Source organism: Pleurodeles waltl, chromosome 5 (genome assembly GCF_031143425.1).
Source record: "Pleurodeles waltl isolate 20211129_DDA chromosome 5, aPleWal1.hap1.20221129, whole genome shotgun sequence".
In the NCBI taxonomy this organism is placed as follows: Eukaryota; Metazoa; Chordata; class Amphibia; order Caudata; family Salamandridae; genus Pleurodeles; species Pleurodeles waltl.
In genome coordinates, this window is record NC_090444.1 from 311,986,876 (window position 1) to 312,011,333 (window position 24,458).

Below are 24,458 nucleotides of genomic sequence, written 5' to 3' on the forward strand. Positions count from 1 at the left end.
ATACAACAATATTTTCAGTAGCACACAGGTAAGAATCACCCACGCCATTTTACATTTACTTAAGGCCTCATGCGTCTCCACTGTCTGTGTTTCCCCCCAGTACCTGTTAACTGATTTGTGACTTTCCCTTCCCTTTTCAGAGCTGTATGACCCACTGCCTGACTTCAGCTTTGTTTGCCCATGCACTAAAGCTTATTGAAATTGGTATGTTGTCATCACAAAGTAACTGGACATTATTGCACCGTTATGTGTAATACATTTGTTAAGAATACAAGCAGACTCCTGTTATTTGAAGTGCAATAAGTGATTTATTTTAAGTGCTACATATAGGTACATGATTGTAAAAGGGTGATGGGTGGGGGTGGAGTAATGTCCAGTTCTCAGTCGCACAGGTGCATTATCCATATGCCTGTGGAAGGATGGAGCAGTGGCAGTTCAAGGTTGGACAGGGTGACAATGTGGGACAGTGGGATGACATCAGGGGGTATCTTAGGCTGGCGGGGTCTTGCAATCCTACTCTGTCTTCTTGTGAGATCTCAGGTTCTGCTTGCGGGGTGGTTCTTCTTCTGCAGGAGGTGGGGTTCTGGTGGCCTGTTGTTGTGTGGGGGCCTCCTGTCCACTTGCGCCGGCGGAGGTGGTAGGCTGTTCCTGGCCTGGGCTAGTGACAGGGGCCCTTTGGGGTGCCACATGGTCCCGCAATGTGGTGACTATCTGGGTAAGGGCCACGACGATGGTCCCCATTGTGGAACCGATGTTCCTCAGTTCCTCTCGGAACCCCATGTACCGTTCCCCCTGCAGTGCCTGGATCTCCTGGAACCGGGCCAGTACCGTCGCCATCGTCTCCTGGGAGTGGTGGTAAGCTCCCATGATGGAGGAGAGGGCCTCTTGGAGAGTCGGTTCCCTGGGCCTGTACCCCCCCTGTCGCACAGCAGCCCTCCCAGTTCCCCTGTGTTCCTGGGCCTCTGTCCCCTGGACGGTGTGCCCACTACCACTGCCCCCAGGTCCCTGTTGTTGGGGTGGTGGGTCAACCTGGGTGCCCTGTAGTGGTGGACACACCGCTGATTGACGTGTCCTGGAGACAGAGGCATGGGCCCGCTGGGTGGGAGCTGTGCTGGTGTTCCCAGAGGGGGTTGGGTCTGGTGTAGCCTGTGGCTGTCTGTGGGGAACCGACTGTCCAGAGGTCCCCGATGGGCCGGGCTGGTCATCTGGGTCCAGGGAGACAGAGCTGCTGTCATCGCTGGGGGCCTCTTCTGGGGGTGGGATGGACATCTCTGGACCCTCTGTGGCGGTGTGGTGGCGTTCGGGTCCTGCAGGGGTATAAAGGTATGGTTATTGCTTCTGTGTGTGGCATTTCGTGTGATGGGTGGGTGTCCGTGTACCCAAGTGCAGGCATTCCCTTGTGGGGGATTTTGTGAGGGTGGCTTGTGGGGGTGATGTGTGTGTGCAGTGGGCATGCTTTGGTGATGGGTGTCCATGCTATGTGGTCGCATGCAGGGCTTGGTGTTGGGATGGGTGGGTTGTGAGGGTGAGCCTTTTGCTAGGAGTTGGTGTGATGGGGGTGGGGGTGAGGGTGGGGGTATGATTTGGCATGCAGGTGGGGTGGGGGTGGGAAGCAGTAGTGAAGTTTTGACTTACCAGAGTCCATTCCTCCGCCTATTCCTGCGAGGCCCTCAGGATGCAGGATGTGCAAGACTTCCTCCTCCCATGCTGTAAATTCGGGGGGAGTAGGTGGGGGTCCGCCGCCAGTCTTCTGCACCGCAATGTTGTGCCTTGATACCATGGAACGCACCTTCCCCCGTAGGTCGTTCCAGCGCTTCCTGATGTCCTCCCGATTGCGTGGATGCTGTCCCACCGCGTTGACCCTGTCCACTATCCTTTGCCATAGCTCCATCTTCCTGGCAATTGTGGTGTGCTGCACCTGTGCCCCGAAAAGCTGGGGCTCTACACGGACTATTTCCTCCACCATGACCCTCAGTTCGGCGTCAGTGAACCTGGGGTTCCATGGGGTGGTGTGGATGAGGTGTGGGGTGGCGTTTGTGGTGATGAGTGTGGTGCGTGTGGTGGTGTGTGGTGTTTGGTGCGTGGAATCTGTGTGGGTGATGGTGTTGTGTGCCTCTGTGTCGTGGGATTGTCTATTCTGTGCTCTCTCTCTAGCCTTCGTCAATAATTTCGGGTCGTAGGGGTTTGTGGGTGATGTGGGTGTGTGTTTTATATTGTGTTGGGTGTGTGGGAGTGGTGTTAGTATGTGTATCAGGTGTGCGTGTTTCAAACTGACCAATGTGGCTGAGTTTTCTATGTGTGTGTGTATTTTGAGTGCGGCGGTGTGTACCGCCAATGGAATACCGCGTTTGAAAGACCGCCGCGTGGATTTGTGGGTCGGAATGGTATGGGCGTATTTCTGTTGGCGTGACGGTGGAGGTTTGGTCATCGCCATTTTTTCGCTGACCTTTGGTGTGGCGGACTTTTGTGGTTGTCGGGTTTTTGGCGGTTTGCAGGTTGCGGGTCAGAATGACCGTGGCGGTTTACCGCGGCCGCGGCGGTGTTATGGCGGCCTTCTGACCGGCGGTAAGCGCCTTTTACCGCCGAGATCAGAATGACCCCCTAAGTTCGAAGGTTAAAAGTTGACCGGGACCTCTCAGCCAGCGTATCCGCGGAGGGCTCCAGGGACGTCGGATCAAGATCCAGGTTTACCCCGGTCGAAGGATTTTCACCTCAAAAAAACTACTAAGTCTGAAGGTAAAAATCTCCACTGAGGATTCCCGCGACGCATATCCGGAGAAGGGCTCCAGGAGGTTGGATTGGACTGGCAGGTTCGTCCCGCTGAAGAAAATCTTCAAAAAAGAGACTAAGGGGGTCATTACAACATTGGCGGTAAAAGGCGCTTACCGCCGTACAGAAGACCGCCAAAACACCGCTGCGGCCGCAGAAGTGCGCCACAGCTATTATGACCCACATCACGGATTCCGCCGAAATTCAGACACCCACACAAGACCGCCACACCAAAGGTCAGGGATAAACTGGCGAAAACAAAACCTCCACTGTCACGCCAACAGAAACATGCCCACACTATCACGACCCACGAATCCACGCGGCGGTCTTTCAACCGCGGTATTCCATTGGCGGTACACACACACACATCTCTAAAACACTGCCACATTGGACAATTCCAAATACACACACCTGATATACATACAAACACCACTCCCACACACCAAACACAATATAAAACACACACCCACATCACCCACAAACCCCTACGACCACAATTCACGGACGAAGGCCAGATAGACAGAGAGCTCAGCAACTGAGAAGAGGTGGAACGACCTACGGGGGAAGGTGCGTTCAGTGGTCTCCAGGCACAACATCGCGGTACAGCGGACTGGCGGCGGACCCCCACCTCCACCCCCACAACTAACAACATGGGAGGAGCAAGTCTTGACCATCATGCATCCAGAGGGCCTCGGAGGAGTCGGTGGAGGAATGGACACTGGTAAGTTAAATCTCAACTATCATATCCCCCACCCTACCTGAATGCTATCACACACCCCCACCCTCACCCCCTCCCCTGTCACTCCAACTCCTCACTAATGTACTCATAACACAAACCACCCATCCCAACACCAAGTCCCGCATGCAAAAACAAAGCATGGTCACCCCTCACCAAAGCATGCTCACTGCACATACCCATAACAACCCCCTAACCATGATCACACAAACCCACACACAGGAATGCTTGCACTGGGGTACACAAACACCCACCCATTGCACACCATTACACACACACATGCAATAATCATGCTCTTATATCCCTGCAGGACCACTACAGATCGTCACCACACCGGAGGGTCCAGACAACTCCACTCCACCCACAGAAGAGGCCCACAGTGATGACAGCAGCTCTGCCCTACTGGATCCTGATGACCAGCCCAGACCATCGTGGGCCTCGGGACAGTCGGTTCCCCTTGCACAGGCACAGCCCAACACTGACCTTCCACCCTCTGGTAACACCAGGCCAGCACCCACCCAGCGGGCCCATACCTCCGTACCCAGGACACGTCAATCAGCGGTGTGTCCACCACTACAGGGAACCCAGGATAACCCACCACCCCAACAACAACAGGGACCTGGGGGGCGTGGTAGTGCGTACACGGTCCAGGGAACGGAGGCACAGGAACACAGTGGAACTGGGAGGGCTGCTGTGCGACAGGGGGCGGACAGGCCAAGGGTACCCACTCTCCACAAGGCCCTCTCCTCCATCATGGGAGCATACCACCACTCCCAGGAGACGATGGCGACGATCCTGGCCAAGTTTCAGGAGACCCAACGCCTGCAGGAGGAGCAGTATTTGGGGTTCAGGGAAGAGCTCAGAACCATCAGCTCCGCCCTGGGCACCATCGTAGGGGTGCTGAAGGACATACAAAAAACCATGAGGGATACCGTGGGACTCCAAGGGGCCCCTGATACTAGCATGGACGATGAACTACCCACCGCCTCCACCGGCACTAGTGGACAGGAGGCACCACCATAGGACCACCACACCAGCATCCCACCCCCTGCAGACGGAGAACCACCCCGCAAGCGGTCCCTGAGATCCAGGAACAGGACAGAGCATGATGGCAAGACCCCCACCAGGAAATGAGACCACCTTGATTGTCCTCCCACTGTCCCACTTTGTTACCCTGTCCATACTTTAACTGCCCCAGCTCCACTTCCTATGCCCATATGGGCAGTGCACTTGTGTGACTAATGGACTGGAGTCTGACTTGGACATTCCTCCACCGACCCCCATCACCGTATTACTACCCCCCTCCATTTTTGAGCACTTAAATAAACAACCTTGAACCACAAAACAATCTGGAGTCAGTCTGTGATTTGCTAAATATGTATAATCAATGACAGTGTCAACATGCCTTTCCAATTGTAAAGCCAACATACCTATGTCACACATCACAAGTCCTTGAAGGATGCAAGCAGATGACACACGTTGCTAACCACACCTGTGAAACCGTAATGGAAAGGTACAACTCAGTGACCAAAAACTGCTATGAAATGACAGACAGGATAGAGGTAGAAGTGTGAAAGTGAATGTAATGGTAAAAAGAAAACTGTTCTCACCTGTGTGTCACTGGAAATATTGCTGTATGACTGACTCCCTGTTGTCTATGTCTTCTTCATCAGCGTCCTCCTCATCACTGTCCACAGGCTCCACAGGCTCCACAGCTGCCACAACACCGCCATCTGGACCATCCTCCTGCAGAAAAGACACCTGGCGTCGAAAAGCAAGATTGTGAAGCATCGAGCAGGCGATGATGATCTGGCACACCTTCTTCGGTGAGTAGAATAGGGAACCACCTGTCATATGGAGGCACCTGAACCTGGCCTTCAGGAGGCCGAAGGTGCGTTTGATCACCCTCCTACTCTGCCCATGGGCCTCATTGTAGCGTTCCTCTGCCCTGGTCCTGGGATTCCTCACTGGGGTCAATAGCCAGGACAGGTTGGGGTAACCAGAGTCCCCCAATAGCCACACCCAGTGCCTCTGGAGTTGACCCATCACATAAGGGATGCTGCTATTGTGCTAGGCGTCATGCACTGAGCCAGGGAACATAGCATTTACCTGCGAGATGTACTGGTCTGCCAAACATACCATCTATACATTCATGGAATGATAACTCTTCCTGTTCCTGTACACCTGTTCACTCCAGTGGGGGGGGACCAGAGCTACATGGGTCCCATCAATAGCACCTATGATGTTGGGGATATGTCCAAGGGCTTAGAAGTCACCTTTCACTGTAGCCAAATCCTCCACCTGAGGGAAAACAATGTAGCTCCTTACGTGTTTCAGCAGGGCAGACAACACTCTGGACAACACGTTTGAAAACATAGGCTGGGACATCCCTGATGCCATGGCCACTGTTGTCTGAAATGATCCACTTGCAAGGAAATGGAGCACTGACAGCACCTGCACGTCAGGGGGGATTCCTGTGGGATGGCGGATTGGTGACATCAGGTCTGGTTTCCAACTGGGTACATAGTTCCTGGATAGTGGCACGGTCAAACCTGTAGGTGATGAGTAAATGTCGCTCCTCCATTGTCAACAGGTCCACCAGTGGTCGGTACACCGGAGGATTCCGCCATCTTCCCAAATGTCCCAGCTGACGGTGCCTAGGAAGGACAACAGCGACCACAGAGTCAACAAAATCCCAGGTATGTACCCACAGATACACAGAACACAACACCAAAGACAAAAATCTTCCTGTATGTGTGTCGAGTGTAGGCCTAGGTATGTGTGACGCAGTTGTAAATGAAGCAATGTGGGCCCCTGAAATGGCGGCTGCCTGACCTCTAAACTGGGACAATGGGATGTGAGGTAACTGCGCTGGCGTTGTACACCGTCGCATCAGGCGGTCGAAGACCGCGGCACAATGCTGCATTGGTTAACATTGGACCCTATGGGTCCCAGGAGCCAATGATGAAGTGCGCTGGCGGTCATGATACGCACCGCCGTGGACGTCACCGCCATTTTCTATCTGCTCAATCACTCGATACCTGATCTTTGACAGGAGAGGACCTACACTGCAAGTGCTGCTGTGACCTCGGTCTGGAAGAGACAATGGCTGCTGCGTCTGGGGAAAGGGCCCCTGCCTTCACTGCTCGGGAGTTAGAGAAGCTTGTGGACGGGGTCCTCCCCCAGTACACGCTACTCTACGGTCCTCCAGACCAACAGGTAAGTACACAGGGAGCACATTGTGTGGGCTATGCCTGTGTGGAGAGGGCTGGTTGTAAGAGGAAAGGGGGCAGAGTGCAGTGAACATGAAGGACTGTGAATGCATGTGCCACATGGCAAGGGCAGGGATGTGTGCCACTCACTTCGACGATGCTCTTGCTAATGACTTCTCTTCTTCCCCTGTGCATGTCATGTAGGTCAGCGCCCACCAGAAGAAGGACATTTGGCGTGCCATCGCCAAGGACATCCAGACCTTGGGGGTCCACCAGAGACGGGGCACCCACTGCCGGAAAAGATGGGAGGACATTCGCCGCTGGAGCAAGAAGACGGTGGAGGCTCAGCTGGGGATGGCCTCCCAACGTGGGAGGGGTGCCCGTCACCCCATGACCCCCCTGATGTTCCAGATCCTGGCAGTGGCCTACCCTGAGTTGGATGGGCACTTGAGGGCATCACAGCAGACACAAGGGGGTGAGTACACCCTAATTCTGTGGACTTTGCGCGCAGTTGAGGGAACTGGGTGTGGGATGAGGGCTGTTGGTTTCCCTAGGCCAGGGCGACTTCCATAGGCTAGGCCCCTCCGTAATGCAGACCATGTGCCACTCCACCCCACCGCAGGAGAGTGCCAAGTACAGGTATACATGCCCCTGTGGCATCCGTGTGTGCAGACGTCCACCATAGCGATGTAGGCCATATCCCAGGAATTGCATCTGTAGAGGCTAAGAGCACGGCGTAGTGCAGGGGGCTGCTGAGTCTGTACTGTCCGCCAACGGTAGCGGTAAGCCATGCACTCAACCTGTCTTTCTTCTGTCCCCCCCCCTTTTTTATGCTCTCCCTGTTCTTTTGTGCATCAGCATCATCAGGCGGAGGTACAGTGGCACCGGAGCACGAGGGAGCTGCATCCCACATGGCCATGGAGGGCCACACCACGGACTCAGAATGCACCAGTGGGACGGAGGGCGAGGGGAGTTACACGTCCGTCACCGGATCACCAACCAGCGACACGGACTCTTCCACCGATGGGAGCTCCCTTGTGGTGGCGGCACCATCTGTGCCCCACACTTCTACAGGTACAGCTGCCACATCCCCTACCAGCACCTCCCTCCCAGCAGCCCCTCAGCGTTCGCCCCGTGCCCGCTCACCCAGGAGGGTGGACATCACCTTTGCCCCAGGCACCTCAGGCCCTGCCCCTGTCACCCCTGCTGCCCTCAGTGAGGAGGCCATTGACCTCCTCAGGTCACTCACTGTTGGGCAGTCTACCATTGTGAATGCCATCCAGGGTGTAGAAAGAGATTTGCAACACACTAATGCATTCCTGGAGGGCATTCATTCTGGTAAGGCTGCCCATCATCGAACCCTGCAATCTCTGGCCTCAGCACTAATGGCAGCCATTGTCCCTGTGTCTAGCCTCCCCCCTCCAACTTCCTCCACCCAAACCCAATCCCCTGTACCCCAGCCCATCCCAAGCACACCATCAGACAAGCATGCATACACCTCAACACACAAAAGTAGCTCAGGCAAACATAGGCACCACACATCCCACAGGCACTCAGACAAGCATCACCCACATACATACACAGCAACATCCACTGCCTCCACTGTGTCCCCCTTCTCGTCGTCTCCCTCCTCCCTCCCAGTGTCGTCTACACTCTCACCTGCATGCACTACATCTACAGGCACTAGGACTCGCACCAGAACACCCAGCACCACACCTCGCTCACCTGCACTCACCACCCCCACTACCATTTACACGTCCCCTGTGTCCTCTCCCAGTGTGTCTGTGACGCCAACTCCCAAAGTACACAAACGCGGGCACCCACACACCCAACATCCATCCACCTCACGCCAGCCTCCAGTACCTCCACCTGCACCCAAAACACCTAAAGTGACACCTCCTACAACCACCTCCTCTTCCTCCACTCCCAGACCCCCTCCAGCTACCAATCCCAGTGTTCGTCAGAAACTCTCCCTCAGCAACGTTGACCTCTTTGCCACCATCCCCACCCCTCCAATTCATAAGTCCCGTAGTAGCGCCTCAGCCAAAAAGACTCTAGTACCAGTGGTGCGTGTTACAGGTGTGTGGAGTGCACCGGCCACCAGGGCAGGCAGTGTGACACGGAGCCAAAGCACTGCCAGTCCACCCCCTGTAAAGCATCTCAAGTTGGAAAGTGACCGACGGGACAGGGTGAAGACTCCTGGCGGCAAAACTGCTCACAAGGGTCCCAGGGGGATTGCAGAGTCAGCTGTGACTCCTCCAAAGGTGGTGAAGGGCCAGAAGAAGTCTGCACAGTCTGGTGAGAGCAGTACGGCGGAGAAGGGCGCCATCCTCCCCGGCAGCGGGAACGCCACCGCCAGCACCGTCGTCACTGGTCAGGAGACCACCGCCGGAGTCATTGCCCAGGAGGGCAGGAGTATCGTCACTGGTCAGGAGACCACCGCCGGAGTCAGTGCCCAGGAGGGCAGGAGTATCGTCACTGGTCAGGAGACCACCGCCGGAGTCAGTGCCCAGGAGGGCCCCATCTGCCACAGCCCCGCTGGGCAATGAGGGACCGTCATGCCACACACCAATGCACAGGTCAGAGACCGCCATGGCAAAGCACCGCAGAACAAGGAAATCACTGCCATGGTGAAGGCCGCTGAACAGGGCAAAGCACCGCTGAACAGGGCAGAGAACCGCTGAACAGGGCACAGACCGCCATGGCAAAGCACCGCTGAACAAGGAAATTACCGCCATGGTGAAGACCGCTGAACAGGACAAAGCACCGCTGAACAGGGCAGAGAACCACTGAACAGGGCACAGACCGCCATGGCAAAGCACCGCTGAACAAGGAAACACCGCCACATCAAGCATCGTTATCCCATGTACAGCTGGGACTGTGACGGAACAGGAACCGTCACGGGGAGCCTAATGCAGTGTAGGCACCATTCCCCCTCCAGAACCAGTGGAGACTGTTATCCACTTGAGAGACTGTGGCTTTGCACTCTCCAGGATGGAACAGTGGGCAAACCACCCACTGTAGAGACTTGAGAGACTGTGGCTTTGCACTCCCCAGGATGGAACCACCCACTGTAGAGACTTGAGAGACTGTGGCTTTGCACTCCCCAGGATGGAACAGTGGGCAAACCACCCACTGTAGAGACTTGAGAGACTGTGGCTTTGCACTCTCCAGGATACATCAATGGGCATGGAACCCCGTTGTGGATCTGGCGTGGTGCTGTAATCCGGTTGAGGTGCCCCTCCTTCCCTTTCTACTGAGGTGCCTGTTGTATTTCTATCTGATGCCCCAGCAGTGTTCTCTCCGTTTGTGGACAGGTGTCTATTGTGGGCCTCGCCCATGCATTTTTAGACCAGTGGTGCACGGACATTGATATGTGCATACCTGCACTACTTCTCGTAATGTATATACTTTTGAATGTGTATATATATATCTGTATATATTTGGTAACTGTATTTTGATACATTACAATTTTTGAACTGATTTCCTTTGGTCTTTGCATTCTTCCGGGGGGGTTGTGGGTTGTTACTGTGATGTTTTGAAATGCATTGGTGTGTGTGTTGTAATGTGCGAGGGTGAGGGTGGGGGTGGGGGTGTTGCGTGTGTGTCCCCCTGACTTTTGCCTCCCCCCTCCCCTATGTCGTAGGTGCAGTACTCACCGTTGTCTTCACCGCTGCCATTGCTGGTGTTCGTAAATGAGCAGGAAGACAAGGGCAGGTAAGATTTATAATTCCGGCTCCATGGTGTCCTCCTTCCTCGTGGGATGTGTAGAAGGTGAGCGTTTTCCCATTGCAAAAGCTGTTTCCGCCGTGTTTTTATCCACAGTGAATCCGCCCCGGAAACGGTGGCGGATTGGCAGGTTGTGATACTGTGGGCGGTACATTGTCTGCCGCCTGTCTGTTGGCGGTGACCGCCGCGCTGCTTTTCTATACCGCCGTGGCGGTCGGAGTGTTAAAGTGGCTGTCTATGTTGGCGGTTTCCGCCACGGTCATGATTCCCTTTTTTTGTCCGCCGGCCTGTTTGCGGTATTACCGCACCTTTAACACCGTCCGCCAGGGTTGTAATGACCCCCTAAGTGTGAATGTAAACTTTTAACCGAGGCCTCCCGCAGCCTGTAGCCGAGCAGGGCTCCATCGCTGTCGGCCTTAAACTTTGACTTTGCCCCGGTCGAGGTGCAACCAGTTGACCCGATAGGAGCTTTTTGTTTCTAGGCGCTAAAAAAACAATAATTCTTTAAAAATTCATATCTCCAGTTTCCCTTATCCTATTTTATTAGTTTTTGTGTCATTTTAAAGATAAAAATATAATCTATTTTCATAAATTGGTTTTGGATTTTTAAACTGTTTCCTGTGTTTGATTTAATTACTGTTTTGTGATATTTGAATGCTTTACACTCTGTCTCCTAAGTTAAGCCTTGATGCTCATTGCCAAGCTACCAAGGGTTGAGCTGGGTTTAATTTACTGAGACCTAACTGGACCTAAGTGGAGGTTAGTGGCCTATTGCTAAGTGTAGGTACCTAGCTGCCCTTACCAATAACCCATTTTCCAACACACACAGCATCAACAAACACATGCACAACAGACTCTGCTGTTCCCTCTACCTCCCAAGCCCAACTCCCTCCCAAAAACCCTACCCATTTCCCAAAGGAGGACCTAATGTTTGGTCTGCCCTGGAGCCTTCCTCATCTCAGAAACCCCCTCTAAAATATAAGTCCACCACACCCAAACATCTTGGCATCCCTTCCATACCCTAACCCATGCCTTCCACATCCCAACCCACTTTTTCCACATCCCAACCCACACCTTCCCCAGCCAAGCCTACCCCTCCCAAATCCAAACTCACTCCTCCCAAACCCAATGGTCCCCCCTAGTAAGATCATTGAGGTGCCTGCTCTCTGCCACATAGGAGGTTTATTTTGGCAGTGAGATTAGGAGGCACTTAATTGGCATACAGCCTAGTACCTGGACTTTATGGATAAAAGCTTTAGCTGTTTTTACTGACAGATATCTTAAAATGTTTTGAGCCAGGTATCTCATTAATATATATAGGAATTGTTTGCCAATTATGTTATTTCTGCTAATATGTATCCCATGCACTTACTCTCATTTGTGACAGCGACCAGCACAGGTTGTATATTTTAGATATTTTTTTTAATGCATACTTTAGTGTTGTACATTTGTGATGGGCATGCTAATTTTGGTGCAAGCGTTCATCATGTTACTGGACACTTACACCAAAATTATATGTCTTTCTGTTATTGTGTCTGGAGAATGTATGTGTGTTCATTTTGACATGCTGTGTCAATATTATGCCATATGCATTAAACAAGGAGCCTGGCCCTTTACAGTTAAATTACATCTAGTGTTTATCATAAATTGCACATACCTAGGGGACATGTGACCTTCTTACGTCTCTGCAATGTTTGCACATTAGAGGTAATACTGGTAGTCCATGCTATGTACACCCACTTGTAGCATGTTGTAGTGAAATTGCTACATTATCATGGGATTGAGTGGTACCTATTGTGTTTACCTTTTATGTTTATGATATGGAATTTATTGGGAAATTATTGCACATACCTCCATGAACAGATTTATATCTAGGATTGCTGTGACTTTTTGTGTAGGTGTACATTACAATCAAGGCAGTTAGTACCAGATTGGTGGGTGCTACTAGTATTGTTGTGTGGCTCTCATTATCCTAATGAGGCTGCTGGATTTTGGCGGTAGCACCACCTGAATTGTGGCGAACTGAGTCAAGTCCCACACCATGTGACAGCTGGCCTAATCCGTTTCCTGCCAACTTGCAGCACCTCATCTCTGCCCAAGAGCAGGGATGACATTATGACTTCTCTGGGAAATCATGATGTATCAGATCTCATCTTTTTCTCTCAATTACTCTAGTCTCACATATGCAAAGACAAACAGAGGCAGGGAATGGTTCAATAATATTTATTGAAACAACTGCATCTTAGATAGAATGGCATGAATTGCAATAATTAGAATGATGAAACATAATAGAAGAAAAATATTGACAAGGAAAGTGAAACACAGGAAAATTCCCACCATACTGTCACCATGCGTAATATATGTGGTTCCTACAGAAGCAATGTTAGAGCATAGCAGGAAAAGCCCTAATCTGCCCTTCAGGATTCCACCCTGGGAAGAAATCATCCCTCATACCTGAGCAAGGAAGCCTGTTGTCTAGAGGGACACCATCCCCATATATGCTAGGGAGCCGGAAGTCTCAGCAAGCAGCTGTAACTAAGTCAATCAGCATGCGGTTGTGGTCATCTGGCTGGAATCTCCCTCTAACGTGTAAAGGGCAGGGAAATGTTTTTTTTTATAAAACAGTTGATGTTCTGAGAAAATGTCCCCAAGTAAGGATGTGTATGTTTCTGTGAATATTGAAGGTGCAGTGTACCACTTTGCCAGCAACCTTATCTCGTTGTAGCCTTCAAGAAAGCACAAAGTGAAAAGAATGTCTTGCTATGAGCGTTACTCTTTCCTAGGCAAAAGAACAACTAGATAAAGACAATAATACAGCACCATGAATGTGGCAGATTCTGAAATAATAAAAATGAAGTAGAATAAAATGTAGCTGGGCTAAAAGGGCACAAGTGGCAGGGCTAGTAGCTAAAGCAACATGCTCAGAGGACTCACTAAAATGGCTATACAACAGTATCTCGAGGTGTGTTTAGATGCAATTTTCTAAGTACGACATTACACACATATGCATTTATCATCATTATAGTGTTGCATGCAAATATTTGTTAAACATGCTTGAGTCCAGTGCTACTGTACAGCGACAACTCTGAGGATGATGGGTACCACATTGACTTACCTTCTGTTCCGGTGACAACTGGGTTGATTTTCATCTTGGTCCAGAAACAGCAGCAATGGCGGGATCCAACACTATCAGACTAATAGTATCAGCAAATAGGAAAAGTGGGGAAAAAGTGAGTTTCGTCCTTTCATCTCTCTCAATCCGTCAACTCAGGTATGGAAGATTAGTATCATTATTCTTTTTAAACATGTGTTTTTGATGTATACAACATTTATTGACACATTATATTTTAAGAACATGTATTACATCTGTTAATTTCATACACATTTTTCACAATCTTAGATACATATTTTATACTCCAATTAACATTTTGCTCATACTATTGTACAATCATAAAACTTGTGTTTTTAATTTTTAAAAATTAATATGTATACACTTTTTTAGATTTATTTTCATCATTTAGTTTTTGTATTAAACAACATTTTTTAGAAACAATATTGTATAATTTTACTTTATTTATCTCATCTCTATGGATGCCTGGTCTATTTTTACCACAAGTGGTCATTTTTTCATCACATGTATAGGATTTTAGTATTATTTTCATTAGTTCAGGTATGGTCGGAGGAGGTTAAGCCTGCCGTCGCCTGAGGTAAGACTTTTTTAGTGAGTGAGTAGTGAGTAGTGTGTCATGCAATGTACATTTGTGTAGCAATGCATCTGAAAAATCAATGGAATATATGACAACCTGCCTACTACACCTGGTGAATGATGCAATGGGTGTGGTTTTATACCAAGAAATGTAAATGCTACTTTCATTTTCTGTTAGTGTCTGTTGGTTGGTGCTAGTGGTGTGGGGAAGGTTTAGTGGATTTCTGATTGTTTCCAGTGGAGTCTGTCTCTGTAAATTATATTTTATGTAGTTTTTGTGCAAACTGTTGCCTTTTTTATTTGTTAATGTTTTAGTATTGTTGGGTGTGTGACTATTTTCAGATAGCAGTTACTTAGCTATAGTTAGGAATTTATGTTTTTTTGTAGGGATAATTGTAGATAGTGTTTATCACATTGTGGCCATGTCCTGGAAGGGGAGAGTATGCAATTTTACAGATGGAAAATTTTGTGCACTGATTTGGTTGATTGTGCACTACTTGCCAAGGATGCTTGCTGCTGGAGGTATCGAGGCTACCGATAAAATTGTTGAAAAGACTGATGAGAGAGTGTGTGGGGCACATGTTGAAGGTGGCGCTTGAAGGGCTCTCGGTGTCTCAGCTGGAACATCAATGGGTGTTCATCATCTCATGCTAGGCTAATGTGCTGGACCTGCTTCTTTTGGAGATCAGAGGCCCTGCAGGTACATACTAATTTAACATCATCATGTATTAAGGAAGATTACTTAGTTAAGGTGCATATCAAAATCAACATTTAGGTGTGATATGTGGATGCCTTGTAACACCAAAGGCAAGACAGAGTGATACCAGGTGCCAGATGTTTCCAACTATCACACAAAGCAGCACACCAGGCATAAATGCTATGTTGCATTTTCAAGGCGCTAGCACTCTTGACACTAATCATGCAAGGCAGCCCTCTGCCCAAATGAAGGTTACCATTTAGCACCCTCCAGCAACGAAGAAGGTTTGGGCTTGTAAATAAAACTAGAATGTTTAATGTTGGGCTGTTTTCCCTCATTTTTGTGATGCAAAAACCGCACAATATGCAGTGAAATATTCCCCTATGGCTAGATTCAAAATACATAACATTATCCACACTGCACAAGGTATAAGTCTCTCTGTGTGGCAAGGCTATTATGAATGCACCAAGGGGCACATTTATCAATATGTCACACAGCGCAGCAAGTCTTCTTGCTCTGCTGTACGATAGGGCCAGAATGCACTGTATTTAAGATAATACAGCACATTCCTGTCCTTTCCTCACACTGGCTAGTGCCAAAGCTTGTACCATTGCGTCATATTGCAAGGGGGCTTTTGATGAAGCTGTGCAGCAGTTCTTATAACAGCACATTCATGGAGTATGATTTTGCCATATGATGTTAGACATTTCTGGAATTTCTCCTTCAGACAGATCTGCCCTGCTAGGTGACTAGACATGTGTGTGTATGAGGGAGCCTAGTTGAGCCATTACATTGGCATGTCATAGTGCTTAGATTAGATTTAGAATTCTGTGTATTTGCTCTTTTTTAATGTTGTTTTTCCATCTTTGGTTTGCAGGTGGATATTGGTCTTATTTGCAAGGTGAAACTGATAGTTTCAGGGAAAACTGATGTGGACAGTAAGTACAAGACAACATGGTTTTAGCTTTGTAACAAATGTTCGTAATCCACCATAGTAGTAACAGTGAAATGTGTACTCAGATTTACTAAGCAAACATAGCATCACATGTTTCAACACATAGGCCCTCATTATATCCCTGGTGATAAATCCCGCTTACTGCCGTGCAGAAGACTGCCAACATACCGATGTGGCCGTGGAATTCCGCTACAGGTATTACGGCCCAGAATCCGCCACAATACAGACACCCACACAAGTCCGCCACACCAAAGGTCAGTGATAAACTGGCGACACCAAAACCGACACGTCACGCCAACAAGAATACGCCCACACTATCATGACCCACGAATCAACACAGCGGTCTTTCAACCACGGTAATCCATTGGCGGTACACACCGCCGCGCTCAAAATACACACACATATACAAAACACAACCACATTGGCCAATCCGAAATATACACACACCTGATACACATAGATACACCAGACCCACAACACTATAAAACACACACCCACATTACCCACAAACCCTTACTACCAGAAATTTGAAAGCAGGCCAGAGAGAGACACTACCTAAAACTAAACCAGCATCCACAGACACACAACACCATCACTTACACAACATCCACGCACCTCAAACAACACACAACAACACACCCCCTCACACATCACAATAGACAACACCTCACACATCACCCACACCATCATGGCACCTCAACGAGGAGGACCTCAGAGTCATGGTGGAGGAAATCATCCGGGTAGAGCCAAAGCTATTCGGATTTCAGGTGCAGCAGACGTCCATTGCAAGGAAGATGGAGCTATGGCGAAGAATTGTCGACAGGGTCATCACAGTGGGACACCATCCAAGAACACAGGATGACATCAGAAAGAGGTGTAACGACGTACGGGGGAAGGTGCGTTCCGTGGTTTCAAGACACCAGATTTCTGTACAGAGGACTGGTGGTGGACCCCCACCTCCTCCCCCACAACTAACAACATGGGAGGAGCAAGTCTTGGCAATACTGCATCCTTAGGGCCTCGCAGGAGTAGCAGGAGGACTGGACTCTGTTAAGTCAAATCTTTACTACCTTATCCCCCCACCCCACCTGCATGCCATCACATACTCCCACCCTTACCTCACACCCATCACACCCATCACCCCAACAACCCATAGATACCCCACTAACACAACCCACACATCCCAAAACCAAGCCCTGCATGTAACACCAATGCATGGACACCCATCACCCAAGCATGTCCACTACAGAGACTCACTCATGCCCCAAAATCACCAATCACACAAGGACCAAGCCAATAATGCAAGCACTGGAGTAGAGGGTCAACCACCCATTGCACATGATGGCATACACAGATACAATAATTATGCATTTACACCCCAACAGGATCCCTACCCAACGTCACTGGACAGGAGGTGCCAGACATATCCAGTACCCCCACAGAAGGGGCCCACAGTGATGACAGCAGCTCTGCACGCCTGGATCTAGATGACCAGCCCGGCCCATCTGGGACCTCGGGACAGTCGGTTCCCCTGAAACTGTCACAATCTACCACAGAACCTCCCCCTTCAGGAAACATGTCAGAGTCACCAGATCCTCGGGGTCTGCGCACGTTCCCAACACGTCCACCACTGAACAGCTCCAAGACTCTGATGGATAAATCACAGAGGCTAAGAGAGTTCAAGAGGGGAAGAGGGGATTAGGAAGGGAACAGCTGGGAAGGAGACCTGTAATAAGAAAAAGGTTAGAGCACACAATATGAAAATTATATCTCCTGAAACCAATACTAGACTATGATTCTAAGCCTAGTCATTCTGAAAGCATGAACAATCTAAGAATTAAGCTTAAAATGACTAATTTTCAAAATGGTTGGATACCTGTAAGGGAATCAAGATGGATTAAATGAAAACTTTCTTATTCAAGTACTTTCCTTTCCATGAGAATCTGAAAAACATTCTGACTAAATTTTAAACCAGTCATATAAATCCTTTTTTAAGAATGCATACTAGGACCATACAATATTGCGTCTAGAAACTCTGGCCTTCTGTATTCTCTTGAAATGTTTCAACACAAATTGCGAATATTGCAGATTTATATATATATATAGTAAACACCATAAAAGGATTGTGCACCATTAATAACACAATATGGATTCAGGAAACAAATCATATAACTTGTCAACTCTAATATTACATAATAAATATCTTAGAATAGTGGCATACAATAAACAACATGAATTAAACTCGAGGAGAGAATCGTGCGTCTTGCCAATTCGAGTGTCACCATGTAAAATGTCAAGAAATGGTAGCACGCAATGAATATCAAAATCAAATCATCATTAAACGAATCGCGCGTCTTGCCGATTCGTAAACCACGATGTTTATGCCAAGAAATAACAGCTCACAATGAATAACAAGATCAAAGTACAATGAAACGAATCGCGCGTCTTTTGCCGATTCTTAAACTACCATGTAAATGTCAAGAAATGGTAGCGCGCAATGAACAACAAAGTTAAATCCTCATGAAACAAATCGCGCATCTTGACAATTCGTAAGACATCATGTAAATACCAAGAAACACCAAGAAATGGTAGCGCGCAATGAATAACAAAGTTAAACCTTTATGAAACAAATTGCACGTCTTGCCAATTTGTAAACCACCATATAAATGTCAAGAATGGTAGTGTGCAAGTAATTTGTTAATCATTACAGAATTAAACCAAGAATATGAAAATTCTCGATAACGGTGTCGGAACAGTCCAACCACTGTCTTACCGACTGGAACAATGATCACCAATGAAGGATGAAGGGCAGAAGCTTGGAAGATCCAATAGGCTGCCGGGACAGGAGCTCAGGAAGAAGCTGCTGCTCTGCACCGGGACCTCTGAATAGTGAGCCCTGGGAGTTGGGCTGGCTATCTTTTATAGAGTCTTGGCCCAGCCCTCAACCACGCCCAGGTATGTTGCAGGGAAAGTCTCTTGAAGGCCCTGGAAAGGGGCCACACCCTAACACACTCTGAAAACCTGCAGCAATACATTGCAAAGGAACAGTATTTGTAAGCATATTAAAAATACGTTTTCAGGATTGAACTCTGCAATACAAAAGGTTGAACCACAACATATCAGCACAATGCATAAATTATGTTGTTTTGAGAGTGCTTGTTTTTTGCATTCTAGTCACCAATAGAGCGCGTACTGCTCTGGTGTTGACAAAACACCAGCACAGCACCCACCCAGCAGGCCCATCCATCTGTCCCCAGGACACGTCAATCAGCAGTGTGTCCACCACTACAGGGAACCCAGACAAACCCACCAATCCAAGAAAACCAGGGACCTGGGGGCAGTGGCAGTGGGCACACGGTTCAGGGGACAGAGGCACAGGCTAACAGGGGAAATGGGAGTATTACTGTACGACAGGGGGAGGACAGGCCCAGGAAGCCGACACTCCACGAGGCACTCTCCAACATCATGGGAGCTTACCATCATTCCCAGGAGATGATGGCAACAGTACTGGCCAAGTTTCAGGAGACCCAGCGGCTGCAGGAGGAACACTACCTTGGGATCAGGGAGGACTTGAAGTCCATTAACACCACACTGGTAACCATTGCAGGGGTGCTGGCAGACCTTGTCAACACCAGGAGGGACACAGTGGCACAACAAGGGGCCCCTGACACTAGCCTGAACGATGAACAGCCCTCCACCTCCGCTGACGCTAGTGGACAGGAGGCAACGCCACAGGAACAACAGGACACCAGCACACCACCTCGCAAACGGTCACTGAGATCCAGGAACAAGACAGAGAACATTGCCAAGACCCCTGCCACGAAATGAGACCCCCCTGAATGTCACCCTTCTGTCCCACTATGTCACCCTGTCCATCCTTAAAATGCCATTGCTCCACTTCCTATGCCCCCTTGAACAATGCACCTGTGAAATAAATAGACTGGAAGCTAGTTCCAACAATAGTATGAGATATGGGAAGCAGTGACATCTTCTTACCTGTGTCTCACTGGAAGTATTGCATGATGATGTTATTTCGGTTGTCGATATCCTCTTCTTCTGCCTCATCTTCTTCACTGTCCACAGGCTCCACAGCTGCCACAAGACCACAATCAGGCCCATCCTCCTGCAGAAAAGGCACTTGGAGTCGCAAAGCCAGGTTGTGCAGCATACAGTAGGCCACGATTATCTGGCACAACTTCTTCGGTGAGTGTATAGGGAGCCACCTGTCAGATGGAGGCACCGGAATCTGGCCTTCAGGAGGCTGAAGGTGCGTTCGATCACCCTCCTAGTTCGCCCATGTGCCTCATTGTAGCGTTCCCTTTGCCCTTGTCCTGGGATTCCTCCCTGGGGACAGTAACCATGACAAGTTGGGGTAACCAGAGTCAACTGCAAATCTCGAGGGACAACTGTTAGACACACACTAACCCTTAGGGACAGCCCCATACCCAGACAGCAAATGAAACACGGTGCCTCTGGAGTTGCCCCATCACATAAGGGATGCTGCTATTCCTCAAAATGTAAGCGTCATGGACTGAGCCAGGATACTTTGCATTCACATGGGAGATGTACTGGTCTGCCAAACACACCATGTGCACATTCATAGAACGGTAGCTCTTCCGGTTTCTGTATACCTGTTCATTCCTGCGTGGGGTACAAATGCCACATGTGTACCATCAATGGCACCAATGATGTTGTGGATATGTCCCAGGGCATAAAAGTCACCTTTCACTGTGGGCAAATCCTCCACCTGAGGGAACACGATGTAGCTGCGCATGTGTTTCAGCAGGGCAGACAACACTCTGGACAGCACGTTAGAGAACATTGGCTATGTTAACATCCATCCCATGTGGCCTCCTGAAATGGCGGCTGCCTGACCTGTAAGGTGGGACAAGGGGATATGAGGTAACTGCGCTGGTGTTCTACACCGTCGCGGTGGGCGATCAAAGACCATGGCGCAATTCTGCATTGGTTAAAATTGGGCCCTATGGGTCCCAGGAGCCAATGACCATGTACGCTGGTGGTGACGGTACGCACTGCCACGGACGTGACCGCCATTTTCTGTCTGTTCACTCACTTGATACCTGACCTACAATGCAAGTGCTGCTGTGACCTGTATCTGGAAGTGACAATGGCTACAGTGTCTGGGGAAAGGGCCCCTGCCTTCACTTCGGAGGAGTTGGAGAAACTAGTGGATGGGGTCCTCTCCTAGTACACGCAACTGTACGGTCCTCCAGACAAACAGGTGAGTACACTGTGAGCATGCTGCATGGGCAATGCCTGTTTTGAGTGGTGTTGATGGAAGATCCATGGGGGGCTGCGGCGTGCATGTGTGGATGGGGAGTGTATGTGCGTCAGGGCAAGGGTGGGAACTGGGGGGCAATGAGTATGACAGTCTGGACGGGTAAGTAATTTCCTTTCCTCCTGTACCATTCCTCTAGGTCAGTGCCCACCAGAAGAAGGGTATTTGGCGTGCCACCGCCAAGGACGTCTGGACCCTGGGGGTCTACCACAGATGGAGCACCCACTGCCAGAAAAGATGGTTGGACTTGCGCCGCTGGAGCAAGAAGACGGCGGAGGCCCAGCTGGGGATGGCCTCTCAACGTGGGAGGGGTGCCCGTCGAACAATGACCCCCCTGATGTTACGGATCCTGGCGGTGGCCTATCCGGAGTTGGATGGGCACTTGAGAGCATCACAGCAGCCACAAGGGGGTGAGTACACTCTCATTCAGCTGACTCTGCGTGCATTACGAGGTGTCTGGTTGGGGAGGTGGGCATTGGGTTTCCTTAGGCAAGGGCGAACTTGGTAGGCAAGGTCCCTTGTGAGGCAGGCCATGTGGCAGCCGAAACCCACCAGTGGTAAGAGCCATCTACACCTAGTCAGGCTCCTGTGACTTCCAGGTGTGCAGCAATTGGTCTTAGGCCTCATACCCCATGGTTAGCTGAAATTTCTAGGAACTGTCAGTGCATGGCGTGGTGCAGAGGGTCGCTCCCTGTGTGTTGTGTCCGCCAACGGTAGTGGTGTTGCATGCACTGAACATATCTTTCTTCTGTCTTTCCCCCCCCCCTTTCTGTGGCCTCCCTGTTCTTGTGGGCAATAGCAGCATCAGGTGGAGGAGCAATGGCAACAGAGCAGGAGGGAGCTGCAACCCACTTGGCCCTGGAGGGCGAAACAGCAGAGTCTGAAGCCAACAGTGGGATGGAGGGCGAGGGGAGCTCCACGGCGGGGACAGGAGCAGACAGCAGTGACAGCGACTCCTCCTCTGATGGGAGCTCCCGTGCGGTGGTGGGCACCTCTGTGACCACAGCATTAACAGGTACAGCTGCCACCCCCTCACCAGCACTGCCCTCCCAGCAGACCCTCAGCGTGTGTCCCGTGCCCGCTCACCCAGGAGGGTTGGCATGTTCTTCACCCCAGGCACCTCAGGCCCTGCCCCAGTCAGCCCGCTGCCCTCAGTGAGGAGGCTATTGACCTCCTGAGATCCCTCTCTGTTGGGCAATCTACCATTGTGAATGCCATCCAGGGTGTAGAGAGACATTTGCAACAAACAAATGTATATCTGGAGGGCATTCATTCTGGGCAGGCAGCCCAACAGAGAGCATTTCAGACTCTGGCCTCACCACTGATGGCCGCCATTGTCCCTGTGTCCAGCCTTCCCCCTTCAACTTCCTCCACCCAGACCCAATCCCCTGTACCTCAGCCTATCCCAAGCACACCATCAGACCAGCATGCACACTCATCAACACACAGAGAGTGGCTCAGGCAAACATAAGCACCACACATCCCACAGACACTCACACAAGCACCATCCCCATGCAGACACAGCAACATCCACTGCCTCCACTGTGTCCCCCTCCTCCACGTCCTCCTCCTCCCTCCCTGTCTCGTCTCCATTCACACCTGCATGCACTACATCTTCAGTCACTGCCTCCATCACCAGAACGCCCATCACCACACACCGCTCACATGCACTCACCACCCCCACTACCATTCACACATCCCCAGTGTCCTCTCCCAGTGTGTCAGTGAGCCCTCCTCCCAAAGTACACAAACGCAGGCACACACCCACCCAACGGCCACCCACCTCACAACAGCCTCCAGCCCATGCACCTTCACCCAAATTCAGCAGACGTACACCTCCTACAACCAACACCTCTACGTTTTTAGCAGTCACAAACAGACCAATTTACAGAATCAGGCCATTTGCAGCCTCTATAAACATTTTGGGATGTACAAAGCCTGTTTTATCATTCAGTGACTAATTAACGAATAGCAAAATAGGTTTGTGATTCAGTATTAGGAAAGGGTGTGTTAAGGGCGTTCCTTCCTAATAGCGACTCACAGTGGCTCGTAAAACATTTTCACAAACAACATGTAGTTGTAAAACATTTGCAGTTTACCAACAACATCAAGTTGGTGGAAACTAATTCACAGGTCTAAAGGGGTCCCAAGGAATCCCTTCCCTTTTGTGAATGTGGGTGCAAACATTTTTTAAGAGGATGCAGTGGTTTCCACGGACCACTGCTAAATCTTAAAAAATGAAAAGAAAACTTTTCATGTTTGTTTTTTAAATACATCCTGTTAGAAATGGGGTCTTTGGTTGTCACTTAGGTTACCCTCTGACCAAGCAAGGACCCTCACTATGTCAGGGTAAGTCACACACAATCCAAACTATCCTGTGCCCACCCTCTGGTAGCTTGGCACTGAACAGTCAGGCTTAACTTAGAAGGCAATGTGTAAAGTATTTGTGCAACAAATCATGCAATAATACAGTAGGACACCACAAAAATACAACACACAGGGCCTCATTCTGACTTTGGCGGGCGGCGGAGGCCGCCCGCCAAAGTACCGCCGTCAGAATACCGCTGCGCGGTCAAAAGACCGCTGCGGTAATTCTGAGTTTCCCGCTGGGCTGGCGGGCGACCGTCAGAAGGCCGCCCGTCAGCCCAGCGGGAAACCCCCTTCCACGAGGATGCCGGCTCCGAATGGAGCCGGCGGAGTGGAAAGGGTGCGACGGGTGCAGTTGCACCCGTCGCAATTTTCAGTGTCTGCTATGCCGACACTGAAAATCTTGGTGGGGCCCTGTTAGGGGGCCCCACGGCACCCGTTACCGCCAACCAGGTTCTGGCGGTCAAAACCGCCAGAACCAGGCTGGCGGTAAGGGGGTCGGAATCCCCATGGCGGCGCTGCATGCAGCGCCGCCATGGAGGATTCCTCAGGCCAGGGGAAAACCGGCAGGAAACCACCGGTTTCCCTTTTCTGACCGCAGCTTTACCGCCGCGGTCAGAATAGGCCTGGATGCACTGCCAGCCTGTTGGCGGTGCATCCGCGGTCCCCGGCCCTGGCGGTCCATGACCGCCAGGGTCGTAATGACCCCCACAGTGTTTAGAAAAATGTATAATATTCATTTGGATATATGCAGGTCAAAACGAATAAAGTATATGTTGAGAAATCACTGTAAAAATGATGTAAAGTGTCTTTAGTCTGTTAAAAGCACTATATGTCTCTTGCAAGCCCAAATTACCTGATTTGCGTTCAACATCTCCTCAAAGAATTGCAGAGGAGGAGATGCGTGGAAAACAAGGAGGTGTGTGTCGATTTCTCGGGCTTCACACGACGATGCGTCAATTATTTTCCACACAGGGAAAGCTTTGCA